This window comes from Diceros bicornis, chromosome 10 (genome assembly GCF_020826845.1).
Source record: "Diceros bicornis minor isolate mBicDic1 chromosome 10, mDicBic1.mat.cur, whole genome shotgun sequence".
Classification (NCBI taxonomy): domain Eukaryota; kingdom Metazoa; phylum Chordata; class Mammalia; order Perissodactyla; family Rhinocerotidae; genus Diceros; species Diceros bicornis.
Window position 1 is genome coordinate 78,321,159 of NC_080749.1, and position 13,102 is coordinate 78,334,260.

At 47.0% G+C, this 13,102-nt stretch overlaps 1 pseudogene; it reads right to left on the reverse strand.

The window, feature by feature from the left end:
• Nucleotides 1-5,905: 5,905 nt before the first annotated feature.
• The window catches only part of LOC131410472 (aldehyde oxidase-like), a 58,488-nt pseudogene continuing 51,291 nt past the window's right edge, over nt 5,906-13,102 (reverse strand).

The following is a 13,102-nucleotide window of genomic DNA, read 5'->3' on the forward strand; positions in this document are numbered from 1 at the left end:
TCAATCTTGAGTTGAGCTGGTATTATGCTCTGTGTTCCTCTAACTGAATCCTGTCTCTCTGGGCTTCCAACCCTCTTACTCCCCACCTTCCTCTGCTGCCCCCACTCTCCTCCTCCCCTGGGCCAAACTGGAGCTTCAATCTCAATCTAGTTCTTACACATGCGCACTTCTCCCTGCCCTGGGGCGACCCGCTGGGATAAAACACCTTCTTACAGCCACCAACCAGAATCTAAGAGGAGAAAATAGTCAAGGACAGAAGAATAAATACAAATATTCACTAATGTGTAGCAAAGTGGAAAACCTCACCATAGCAAGAGAAATGCCCACTACCAGCTGTCATTCCCCCACATACTGGAAAAATGGAAAGCATGGCTAATACTCAGTGTTGCTGAAGGCTGTGGGGAAGCAGACTCCACCATACACGAGTCGTTGTACTAGTGCACATTCTGGAAGGCAAGTTAGTTGGACCTAGTAGTGTGCATGCCCTTCACCCAGGAATTCCAGCGCTAGGAATTTGTACAACAGAAGTATTTGCTCAAATGTGCCAAGCTAAAGCCCAAGGATTTTCCTTCCAGCATTTTTTGTAATAGTGAAAAGTGGAAAACAACTTAGTGTAAATCAATAGAAGACTGTTTAATAAATTATGGCAATAATAAGAATAGTTAACATTTCTTCAGAGCTTACTTGGTGCCAGGTGCTGTTGTAAGTACTTTACGTGTATTAGCTGATGTAACCCTCTCAACCCCAAGGGAGATACTATTCTGTCCATTTCACAGGTGAGGCAATGGAGGCACAGACAGCCTAAAAAACTTGAAAAAAAGCAAATTTAAATTGTATGAATAGTTTGAATTCACTTTTTAGAAACTAATAAAAATAATTCATGTATATACACAGATAGAGTCATATATGCATGGGCAAATTCTGTATGGGCACAGAGGAAGCATAATTAACTCTGAAAAGTGAAAATTGGGAAGAAGGATTTTCACTTTTTACACTTTTGTATTTTTTATTTTTAAAAAATATGCATTAGTTTTGTAATTTAAAACAAATTACTAAACACATACATTTAACACGTAGAACTCACGTGAATGCATTACGTCTTCATAATTTAGTTCAATTTCACTGACTAAAGAAGGGTCTTGTTGGTGGCTGTAAGAAGGCGTTTTATCCCAGTGGGTCACCCCAGGGCAGGGAGAAGTGTGCATGTGTAAGAACTAGATTGAGACTGAAGCTCCAGATTGGCCCAGGGGAGGAGGAGAGTGGAGGTAACAGAGGAAGGTGGGGAGTAAGAGGGTTGAGAGCCCAGACAGACAGGGTTTGTTTGGAGGAACACACTCGGAGCACAGGGTGTTCCCTCCCTCTGCTATCCATCCTCCCACGGGAGCATCTCAGGGAGTCCCTCACGTGGACTTTCCACACAACTTCACGACACAAAGCCGCGGGCACTTTCCACACAACTTCACAACTTTCAGCCAATTATTTTGGCATAATGTCTCGTTCTAAGGAGTCAGATGAGCTTGTTTTCTTTGTGAATGGGAGACAGGTAAGTTCTCTACATTGTTATTTCTAAGTTTATGTGGAAATAGTTCATGTTTTCAACACATGATACTAAAACCTCCACTCACCTGCCCATTCCCATATACCCATTCGTGTTCCTCTTGTCACCAGTCTTCCACCTTTCCCCTTCCAGGTCCTGCCCAGCTGGCCAAACCACTCGCTACTACCCAGGAGTCTATGTATATTCTAACTTTGGGCCACTCTGGTTTCAACATAGAGTGGATAACCAGGTGCACTTCGCAAATCTCTGCCCATGGGGAGAATGCTCCTCACCACCTCTGAGTGGGGCTGTAGTGCAAACACTGCCCATATCTGGCTTATATGCACCTACTGAGCCAATCCATTCGTGAGCTAAGCTCAGACTCTTTTCTTCTCCATCAGCTTGTCATAAGGGACCTCTCGCCCACCATGGAGTCATAGCTATGAACCACAGGAGGACCCTTCACCCCACCATGGAGCCATAGGTATGAACTGGGGGAAGGCCCTCACCCCACCACGGAGTCATAGGTGTGAACCAGGGGAGGGATCTCTCACCCCACCATGGAGCCAAGGTATGAACCAGGGGCGAGACCCCCTCACCCCAACATGGAGCCAAAGGTAAGAACCAGGGGAGAGACCCCTCACCCCACCATGGAGCCATAGGTATGAACCAGGGGAGAGACCACTCACACAACCATGGTGCTGTAGGTGTGAACCAGGGGAGGAACCCCTCACCCCACCATGGAGCAATAGGTATGAACCAGGGGAGGGACCTCTCACACAACCATGGAGCTGTAGGTATGAAGCAGGGGAGGGGCCTCTCACCCCATCACAAGGCCATAGATGTGAACCGGGGGAGGGACCTCTCACCCCACTGTGGAGCCGTAGGTGTGAACCAGGGGAGACAGGCCAAAGCAACCACAGTGGACGGCGGAGGTCTTGTTACCTGCTCATGCAGCTTGCTTGTTCCTTCCATCACTACTTGTGCTTGATTCTCGATGTACCACTTCCGTCTTACCCTATTGCTTCAGAGCTGGCTTGATGGCATTTGACACGATCCTCAAGTTATCTGTGTGCATGTTAAATTAGAGAAGCACTACGTGGCAGGAGACAGACATAAGGAGGGGTGGGAGTGACAGCGCCCTTCCAGGGAGACGACACGGGCAAAGTGAGAAAGGGAACAGGGAATCCAGGTGGTGACAGAGAGGGGTCATGGGACAATGCTGGAGAGACGGGCAGGGCCGGATTCACAGGGTGCATCTGCCATCTCAGGGATTTGGGACAGTGTTCTGGTGGGATGAACAGGAGCCGCTGGAAGGTTTCAGGCAAGGGCGAAACATGACCGTGCTGTGCGTGTGTCCATAAATTTATACGTTGCTTTGGCTTCACTGTGGAGAATGGTCTGGAGGGGAAGCAGAATGAATGCAGGGTGATCTGAGGAGACTATCGCAGGAGTCAGGGGAGAGAGAACGGCGGCCTCAAATAACATCGTAGCCATGGAAATTAAGACAGTGAGAGGCAGAGCTAAGAACTTTCCCTGAGGTGGGACTGACAGACTTAAGGCCTGACCAGAGGCGTGCTCCGAGAGAACGGAGCATCTCTGATGACTCCCCGGTTTCTGGCTTAGCATCTCGTGGGTGGCTGTGCCGACAAGGAGATCTGTTTGGGACACATTAAGTTTGAGGTGCCTTTGAGACAGCAAGTGGCAATGAAAGGCAAGCGCTGGGTTTTTGGAGCTGGATCTCGAGGGAGAGAGGCCCAAGTGCGGGTAGAGATTCAGCAGTCATCCCCAGCCACGGGGTGAAGGTCACCCGCCAGGGAGAGGGGGCGAGACGACGAGGGACCCTCGGCTCCCTCGGGAATTCCAACATTCACAGACCTGGGCCGGAGGAGGAGGAGTCGGCACAAAAGGGACACAAAGGAGGCGCCACCAAGGAGGGCGAGAAAGCAGAAGAATCAGAAACCTTGGGAAAGCTGGAGAAGTTGCGAGAATCCTAGGAACGTGCCCTCCTACGATGACCTGTGGCAGCACAGCACCGGGATGAGTCTTTAGACGGTGTCAGCTCCTGCTGCTTCCTGGCTCTGCATTTCACTCGGATTAAACGCCTCCGTCCTCACAAGGGTCTCGAGGTTCTGGGTGACTGCCCCGTCCCCAGCCCTGCTCCAGGCACGCAGGCCCCAGTGCTGTCCCCCAGGGAGGCCAGGCACCCCCGCGGGGCCTCTGCTCTCGCCCCAGCAGCCTCTTCCTCCGGGTGCCTGCTCGGCTCAGGCCCTCACCACCCTCGTCCCTGACCTGTCCCCTGCAGCCTGCTCCCGGCCTCGCCCTGCTCTGCTGTCACTCGTTCCCTCGGCACCCACCAGCATCGACCATTCCCCACCATTACTCACGTCTCATGTTACTTATTTCCTGTCTGTCTCCCCTGAACACAGTATCATCTCCACAAGGACAGGGATCTTTGCTGGGTTGTTTACTGCGATCTCATGGACCAGGACCGTGCCTGGCGCATGGTGGGTGCTCCGTAGTTGTCTGTGGTATCAACGAGAAAGCCTGCTCTTTACAGGGCTTTAATGTAACCGCTGGGACCATGAGGAGAATGACCTTGGTCTCTAGTCAGAGCCCATTGAAGAGCCACTGCCATCTTCCCCTGGCCCAGGAACAAGGGTCCCGAGTTGGGAGTGTGACCACACACCAGTCCCAGTCCTCTACCCCTCAGGGGAGATGCTTCCCTCTGCCGGGAATGGAGATGGAGTGGTCCAGGGGTGATGTCTTGCTGTGTAGCCCCCTTTCAGGTGTCCTGTCACTGAAGGCCATTAGGATAAATTTCTTAGGATTCTCACAACTTCTCAATCTTTCCCACCTTTTCCATTTCTCTCCCATATCTTTTTTTTTTAATTGAGATGTCATTCACACACGTTAAAATTCACTCTTTCAAAGTGTACAGTTCAGTGGTTTTTAGTATATTCACAGGTTGTGTATCCTCATCACTATCTAATTCTAGAACATTTCCAACAGCCCAAAAAGAAACCCTGGACTCAATAGTAGTCACCTCCCCACCCCCCTCTCCTCTCAGCCCCTGGCAACCACTAATCCGCCTCTGTCTCTATGAACTTCCTGTTCTGGACATTTCATACAGATGGACTCACACCACATGTGGCATTTTGTGTCTGGCTTCTTTCACGTAGTGTAACATGTTCAAGGTGCGTCGTGCTGTGGCATGTACAGTGTTCCATCCTTAGTATGGCTGAATAATAGTCCCTTGTTTGGACAGTCCACATTTTGTCTATCACATTTTGTTATCAGTCGATATAGTTCTGTTGCTTCCACTCTTGGCTACTCTGAATACCGCCATGAACATTTGTGTGCAAGCTTTTGTGTGAACATATGTTTTCAGTTCTCTTGGGCATACACCTAGGAGTGGTCATAGGATGATTCTATGTTTAACTTTTTGAGGGCCTGCCAACCTGTTTTCCACAGAATCTGCACCATTTTCATTCTCCCCAGCAATGGACAAGGATTCCAAATTCTCCACATCCTTGTCAGCATGACTCTTGTCTGTCAGTTTGATTCTAGCCATCCTACTGGGTGTCTCACTGTGGTGTAGATTTGCATTTCTTTAATGAATAATGAGTTTGAGCATATTTGATTATGCTTCCTGGCCATTTATATACCTTCTTTTGAAAAATGTCTATTCGATCACTTTTCCCATTTTTAATTTTTTTTTTTGCAAGGAAGATTAGCCCTGAGCTAACATCTGTCGCCAATCCTCCTCTTTTTGCTGAGGAAGATTGGCCCTGGGCTAACATCCGTGCCCACCTTCCTCCACTTTATATGGGATGCCGCCACAGCACAGCTTGAGAAGCGGTGTGTCAGTGCACACCAGGGATCCGAACCTGCGCACCCAGGGCCGCCACAGCGGAGCATGCACACTTAACCACTATGCCACCGGGCCGGCCCCTCTTTCCCATTTATAAATTGGGTAATTTATCTTCTTACTGTTGGCTTATAAGAGTTTTTTTACTGTATTCTGCATATTTAACCTTTATCAGTTATATGGTTTGAAAATATTTTCTCTCATTCTGTGGTCTGTATTTTCAAGTTTTTTTAGTGTGAATTGAGGCAGAAAAAAAGGTTTTTAGTTTTGATGAAGTCCAATTATTTATTTATTTTTTTCTTTGTTCTCACAGACTCTTTAGATCCAGTGCCAGGATCCCTTCAGACAAGAAAAGGAGGGTGATGGCAGATGGGGACAATGAGAAAATGACAAGTTTACATTTCATGCTACTAATACAAGTATTGAGAAAATTGCCTCTCAGCGGACAGTATAATTTCTGTTAGTGGATACAAGCTAAGTATACATCACACACAAGCCATTCTCTTCTATTCCATTCAGCTGGATGGATTTAAGGCACAGAGTAGCGGAGAATATCATTCCAGAGGAAACCAGTTAGTATTTATGCCATTTAAAATATGATTTCTAAATCACTTAAGCATATCTATCAAATTTAAATGGAACATTTAAAATCAGTGTCATATAAAAGCCATATTCTGTGAAATGATTCGGAACTATGAAATTTGTCCTTCAGATCTAGCATCTCATAGTGCAGAGACCGGACAGATTGCTGTGTTGGAAAAGTCACCCCTTTTTTCTCAGAAGTTTGTATTTGACTCATATGAGTATATTCCAAGGAACATAGGATCCAGGTTCATCTCTTGGAATCTAGAATAAAAGAACAAATTTGGATGTTTGCAACTTGGAAAATGTTTGTGAGAGGCGAAAAGTAGCAAAACATAGAATAGGATAAAAAGTTCCCATGGGCACCCAGGACAATGGGAGGTCTTGGAAGGGCAGCCTGAGAATGTGGAGGGATCCAGGAGAGGACCGGAGGGGGGCAGCTACGAGGGTCATCTCACCCTTGAAGGGGGACAAGTGAAAAGTGGAGTCAGTCTCTGTGTTTCTCCAGAGTGAAGAGGTGACTCATGGGGCTTAGGAAAGGCTAGGGGGCTCCATAAGGAGCCAGCATAGGAGGGTGTGTAACAGGGGCTCTACTCCCAGTAGAAGGAACGACTTGTTTATAGTCAGAGAGGTCACTGTGATCATCATGACTTCCTCCACAGTTAAAATCTCGTCACTGAAAATGACCAAGGGCAGCTGAGACGTTTCTCGGCAGCGGTGTCACAGGAGGGACTCCTGCTATTGGGGTCGGGCCAGAGACAGCCCTTCCCACTCCGTGTTCAAACCAGGAACTGCCCACACCTTCCCAGTGCCTGTCTGTGGTGGAGGGAGAGAGACTGGTGGAGCGGCCCATATTCTTGGCCTGGGGGTCTTAGGTTCAGAGCACACTTCCTGAACTTCTGCTCCTGACCAAGGTGTTCTGGGAAGGGATCAAAACAAGGGAGAAAGACACAACTGATGAATGAAGAATAACTTTCTTTCTCCAAATGCTGTAGACCTGAGCCCGACTGTGGGCCGGGCAGGGACGGGCTGATGACAAATGCAATCCAAGGGCCACTCTGCTCTTCTCCTGCTCAAATGCCCTTTTCTTCCATGGAAAGCCACCACGGTGGGTTAATGACACTGACCACAAGGACAGGGGACAAAAATCTAGAATTTCATGAGCAGAACGTACCATTTCTGTGAACTTATCTTCACAGGCCATTCTAATCTTCTCCGGGGTCAGTGGACTGTTGAGCTTCAAGGGTCCGCACAGGCCTCTCTCCTGTCGCGCTGCGTTCACCGCGTCATGGATGGCAAAAAACACTGAACACCCCAGGAACACCCCAGACTCACCCAAACCCTGGGAGGGAACAAGTCAACTAAACTGTGACTCTCCTTCTCTGTATATGCATGTATATATACGGAGATGTGAATCTATAGGTACATATGTGTGTATATGCATACATAAAACATTCAATATTACATATGCAACTGTTTCCTTTAACAAAGTAATTTAACATTTTAACACAGTATTCTCATGCTTAGGATTCCAGCTTAAGGAAATGATCCCAAATGGAGAAGGCAGATATGGTTGTGAAGATGATTATTGCAAAACAAAAAATCAGGCAAAATGGTAACAGTAGTTTATATTAGGGTCTAAGATGGATTAATTTCTTTTTAATTTATAATGCTGTTAAATTAGTTCCTAATTAAAATGTTTAATAGGGGTTCTTCTTCTATAATCCTGGTAAAAACCCCAGACAACAAAGAGATGAATGAAGCCCACCGCCCCCCGACACAGATATCACACAAACATGCATTTATTCCTCGAGCACAGCTTACCTTAGACGAATACAGGGTATTTGAGTTTTGAGATGGAGGCAAAAAAGAAATGTGCAGCTCTGTGGGGACGTCACAGATGGCTGGGATTTTATATTGGTTTGGACCACGGGTGTACAGGACACCCTGAGGAGAATACTTCAGTTCCTCTATTGTATAGAGTCCCATGCCTTGAATAAACGCGCCTTCAACCTGAAGGAAGAAAAAACACAACAATTTCCACAGATGAGAAAATATAGCAACAGTAGCACTTCACTTCATGCTGTTTGTTTGAATTTTTAAAATACCATTTAAGAGGGTTTTCAGCATGTCTTGGAGCACGTCTCTGAAAATTTACTTAAAAGTTTACTGAAAAGCATTTCTAAACTTATTCAACGCTAAGTTCAAAGTCAGAAGACTTGAGTTTGAATCTCAGTTTTGCACTAAAATTATAGCCTGGAGCCCAAACGCCCTCATTTTTCCTGCCTGGGGACAGGCGACACCTTCTCTGCGGATCTGCCCACAGCCCCGAGCACAGAGGCTCCCAGGGCTGAGAATCCGGTCCTGTCATCCACCATCCTTGCTCCCCAGCTGGCGGGCCTCACGTCTCTGGACGCAGTTTCTTTGCTTGTAACAGGAAGGGTTTGAACCGTGTGCTCTCTAAGCTTCCACTACAGCTTTAAAATGCTCCGGTTCTCAGAGGTTTGCACGCGGCCAAAATTACCTCTCCACTCGTTTTTCTGACTTCTGGGTCTCTTCTTCCTTTACTTCCTTCCCGGGACCATAGTGCCCCCCCACCCCCACTCTCCATCCTCACTTCTGTCTACTGGCAGGATGTCCTTCTCTACCACGAGGTTAGAGGAATCTTCCTAAAAGTCCAGACCACGCCCCGGGCCAGTCACCTCCAACTACTTAGGTGCCTGTGTTCGCAGAGCCTCCACCAACCCGCCCTCTCTCATTCTCCCCCTCAGCCTCACGGCCACGCCGCTGACACAGGCGCTCACCACTGCCATCAGCCCTCTCCTCAGCCGTGAACACACAGGTGCTGCACTTCACCTCTTCCTCGGTTGGTGCCTCCACTCCCCTCCCACCCAGAAAGCCTTTCCCTGTTCATTCCTTGACTCCCTTGTCCACGCCCACCTCCTCCCTGAAGCATGCTTGACTTCTCCAACCCACACCTTCTCCCCATCCTCCAGTGACACAGGCGAGATCAGAGGGAGACTGCCCCACATTATGTTCTCAATGGAGGTAGTGAGCGGAATGGCCCACAGGTGCGGGCAGGAAAAGGCAGTGAGTGAGGCTTCCAGGTGGGTCCTGCGTCCCAGAAGGAGCGCATGACTCTCTAAAGAGGCAGCCAGTTGACTTGTCCCCTGGTAATGGAGCTCCAGTGAACTTGCTGTGTCCCAAGAGATGCTAGACATTTGAATATGTATGTAAAACAGCTTGTGATTTCTCAATCTTGCCAATTATTTCAAATTTAAATAAAAAATGCCTGCAGCCAAAATAGACTACCTACCAATAGCTACTGCTGTAACTGTGTGACGTTGTTACCCCAGCCCAACTGTACGTTCCTCGAAGCTCGAGTCTGTCACACGCCCAAGGCTCGGCGCTCAGCACAACATTCTGGCTCTACACCAAGGTGTGGGCTCGTTTTGTCACCTCCAGGCTTAGTCTTGCCTCGTTCAAGCTCCCCAATCACAGACTGTATGTTTCTTCAAAAACTACCTAAAACACCCTTGTTTCCTGCCCAATTTTAAACAATAAGAGGTGTGAGTTCTGTGGCTGGCCTGAATAGAAAGATTCTGATGACAGGGTAGAAAGATACGATGATGACCAAGCCGGATGGAAGGTTTTCCCTGCAGATCCCAAAGCAGCTCTGGCTTTACAGAGAGGAAGGAGGCAGATCAGTGTACATACCTGGCCTCTGTCAAGGGCTGGATTTATACTGTAGCCAATATCCATGACAATGTCTGTTCTGATGTTCTAGTAACAACAACAACAAAAAATGTTTATTTTAATGAATACACTTATGGAGAAAAGCTGAGAAACAGTTCCTGCCAGGATGACCTTGGTATAGAATCTTTCTTTGGGCCACATTATATTTCAGGAGAAAGAAGCAACAAAAATTTTATTGTCTTACAAAGTTTATTATGTATAACTGTCAAAGACATATAAATAATCCACTGGCTTAAGCACTGATCTTTTTTCTTGGAAACAATAGGAGAGAAAAATATTTACTTGACTTTGAGTCCAGCTAAGCGATGCAACATATTGAGTTTAATCCACAACAACAGACATAACATGACAGAGAAAACGTCGATGGCCCTCAGGACCCTTGTTGAGAAACACTGTGGCTCCCACCCAACCCAACAGCCAGAGTCCAGGCGCTGGGTGACGTTTACTGAACCACAGAACTCGGTGCATCAGCAAAAATGTCCTTCAACTGCTATTTGCCGTTCTAGATTTTTCATTTTTAAAGCAGAAGATAAAATAAACGTGACATTACAACTTGGTGACCAAAAGTTTCCTGATAACCTACAAGTGAGGAGGAATACAGCAGGCCCCGCCAGGCTGCTGGTAACACCTTTGCTCTCCAGCAAGTCTGTCATTCTTTTATGTGACATAGTGGCTTCTGCCATGGCAAACAGATTCTACTTACGGTCACTAATGGAACAAAGGAAACCCGAGAGTTTCCTTATTTGATCTGGGACTTTCATCAAACAGTTTTCTTAAGAAATCCGATAGTGATCCAGAACGTTTTACTAAAATAAAACCTCAGGCACTCCCCTCTCTTATTTAAAGACACGGTGAAAACTGTCAAGTTCTCTTTGACACCATTTAGCAAGGCTGGCTTTCCAGGAGACCAGTGGCCTCAGCTGGAGGTGAGGGCAGGTGCTCTCAAGGCTGCAGTGTTAGTGAAGCTTCTGTGTCAAAGCTGTGGACTTACAACCATTTGTCATTGTCTTTTGAGAGGGCTGGAGAGAGATGTTCCAGGTTGTGGTAGCCAGCCTCCAAGATGGCCTTCAAGGATCCCCACCTCCTGGTATTCACACCCTTATGTGGCCCCCTCCCACACTCTACCAGGGTGGTTTGTGTGACCAGCAGGATATGGCAGAAGTGACAGTGCATCACCCCAATACTAGGCTATAAAAGACTGTGGCTTCTGTCGCTTCTGTCGTGGGTGCTCTCTCACTTGCTCATACTTTCTCTCTTTTTCCTTTGGACCAAATCACATGGCAAGGGACAGATTTCATGTCCTGAGGACACTGTGGCAACCTACAGAGAGGTCTATGGGGTAAAGAGTGGAAACCTCTGGCCAACAGCCGGCGAGAAACTGAGGCCTCCTGCCAACAGCCGTGTGATGGAGCTTGGAATCGGATTCTCCAGCCACCTTGAGATGGTTGCTTGATGGCAACCTCATGAGAAATCCTGAGCCAGAATCACCCAGATAAGCCACACCAGACTCCTGACCCTCAGGAATGGTGTCAGGTAACACACATTTGCTATTTTCAGCTGCCAAGTTTAGGGGTAATTTGTTACACAGCAATAGATAACTAATATATAGCTGTAAGTTCAAAGCAAGGGAAATTTTGCAGGAATGAGAGCAATTCTGTCAACATGAGGAGAATGACTGAGAAACAGTCTCCAGGCAGGGCCCCGTTTTGCCTAGGGGTGATACCCAATCCAAGCTACAGACCGAGCTTTTGTGAGGGCATCTGATAAGACTATTTAATACATCTCTTAAGATTGTTTAAGTAAGTTATAAGAACACACCTTAAAATTTCATACCAAGGCTAACTATTGCCTTGTTCTTAGATCTTAACAAGGGCATATAGAAAACCCAAATGAGTAAGTTTCACCAACTTTTTCATTGAAGGAGAACGAATGCAGAAAACAGCATGAGAGAACTTTCTACTATACTCCCTAACACAGCACAGCTGCTCTGGCGTGACAATCATGCCTAAAGTGATCACTGTTTTGTGCCTGTCCAAGGTTCCCCAAAGAGATGGGTCTGAGTTAGAATCTAGACAACGCAGATTCTTGAGCGGGCAGGTTCAATAGAGGTGTAGATAATTTGAAAGATTAGGCTGACGACAGTTTAAAAAACATACATGCTGGAGACACATTAAAAGAACACATACACCTCATCACATTGCAAGATGTAGTCACAAAGGATGTTTGGAAATACCAAGAACTAGAGCTTCCTTCTGGGTAGGTCTTTGGACAGATAATCACATGACAGCTGTGAGGGCATCACCGTCTCATTTAACGTATTGACGATCATTTACTATTATTGACCGTGGCCAGTTAAGTGGCTTCGTTTACCCCCAAAGCCTCAGCTACAAGAGGAGAAACTCCATGAGTCCATGAAGGAGGAATGTGTGAGCACGAGTCTGTGTGTGCGTCTCCTCCTAGCATCCTTTAAAAGCATAAAGATGCTCTTAAAACAAAAAGAGCAGGACCTAGCTGGATAAAAGATATCGAAAGCTGGCCACTACCTTTCCCGGGCTGGCCCGTGGTCCTTGTTAGCAGATATGCTCATGAACTCCTCTAAGAAGGTCATATGATGGCAGCTCACAGAAGAAGTCAGGATTTCTGGTTGTCCCAGCAGTCTACAAGAAGCTCCCTTTAGGCTGTGCTTCTTCCTTTAAGCGGTCTCTTTCCTGATTCCATGTAAAAGCACCAGGGAAATCAAGAAGAGAGGACACTGGTATTTTCCATGGAAGTAACCATGGCACCAAGGCAACTGCTGAGCTCCTATTCCTTCTGGGGACACAGAGAAATTACCCCTAGGCCAAAGACATGGCGTTTATATGGTGCACAGATTGATGGCAAATGCGGAATTGAGGTGTATCTAGGGCACAACTCGAAGACCCTCCCCGTTGGTACTGACCTTATGAGCACCTGTTAGACAGTCTATTTCCACCTCGGAACAGGCAGCTCCAGAAACAAAGTACTCGAAAGGATGGCCTTCGCCTGTCTCCCAGTTCATGTTTACCTCATAACCCCTGGAGGAAACAGAATTCTTGAGGAGTGTTGTTAAGTGCTCAAGTCCCATAATTGCAGACCATGATGATTAAACAGACTCCTTAGGGGCTGTGCTCAATTTCTATGCCCAGCAAAGCAGAGGAGGACACTTGTGCAATGATGGGCCAGCACATAATGCACGCAGTCACCCTGTGAATAAATATATATTTACTTCCATCTTAGTAAACTTGCTTTGTCTGATAAAAGTATCCGATCGCTCCCTACCAATGTCTCCTTATGCCTGGAAGTTAGCTGCTGACTGTATGATTATCTGTCCTATTGCT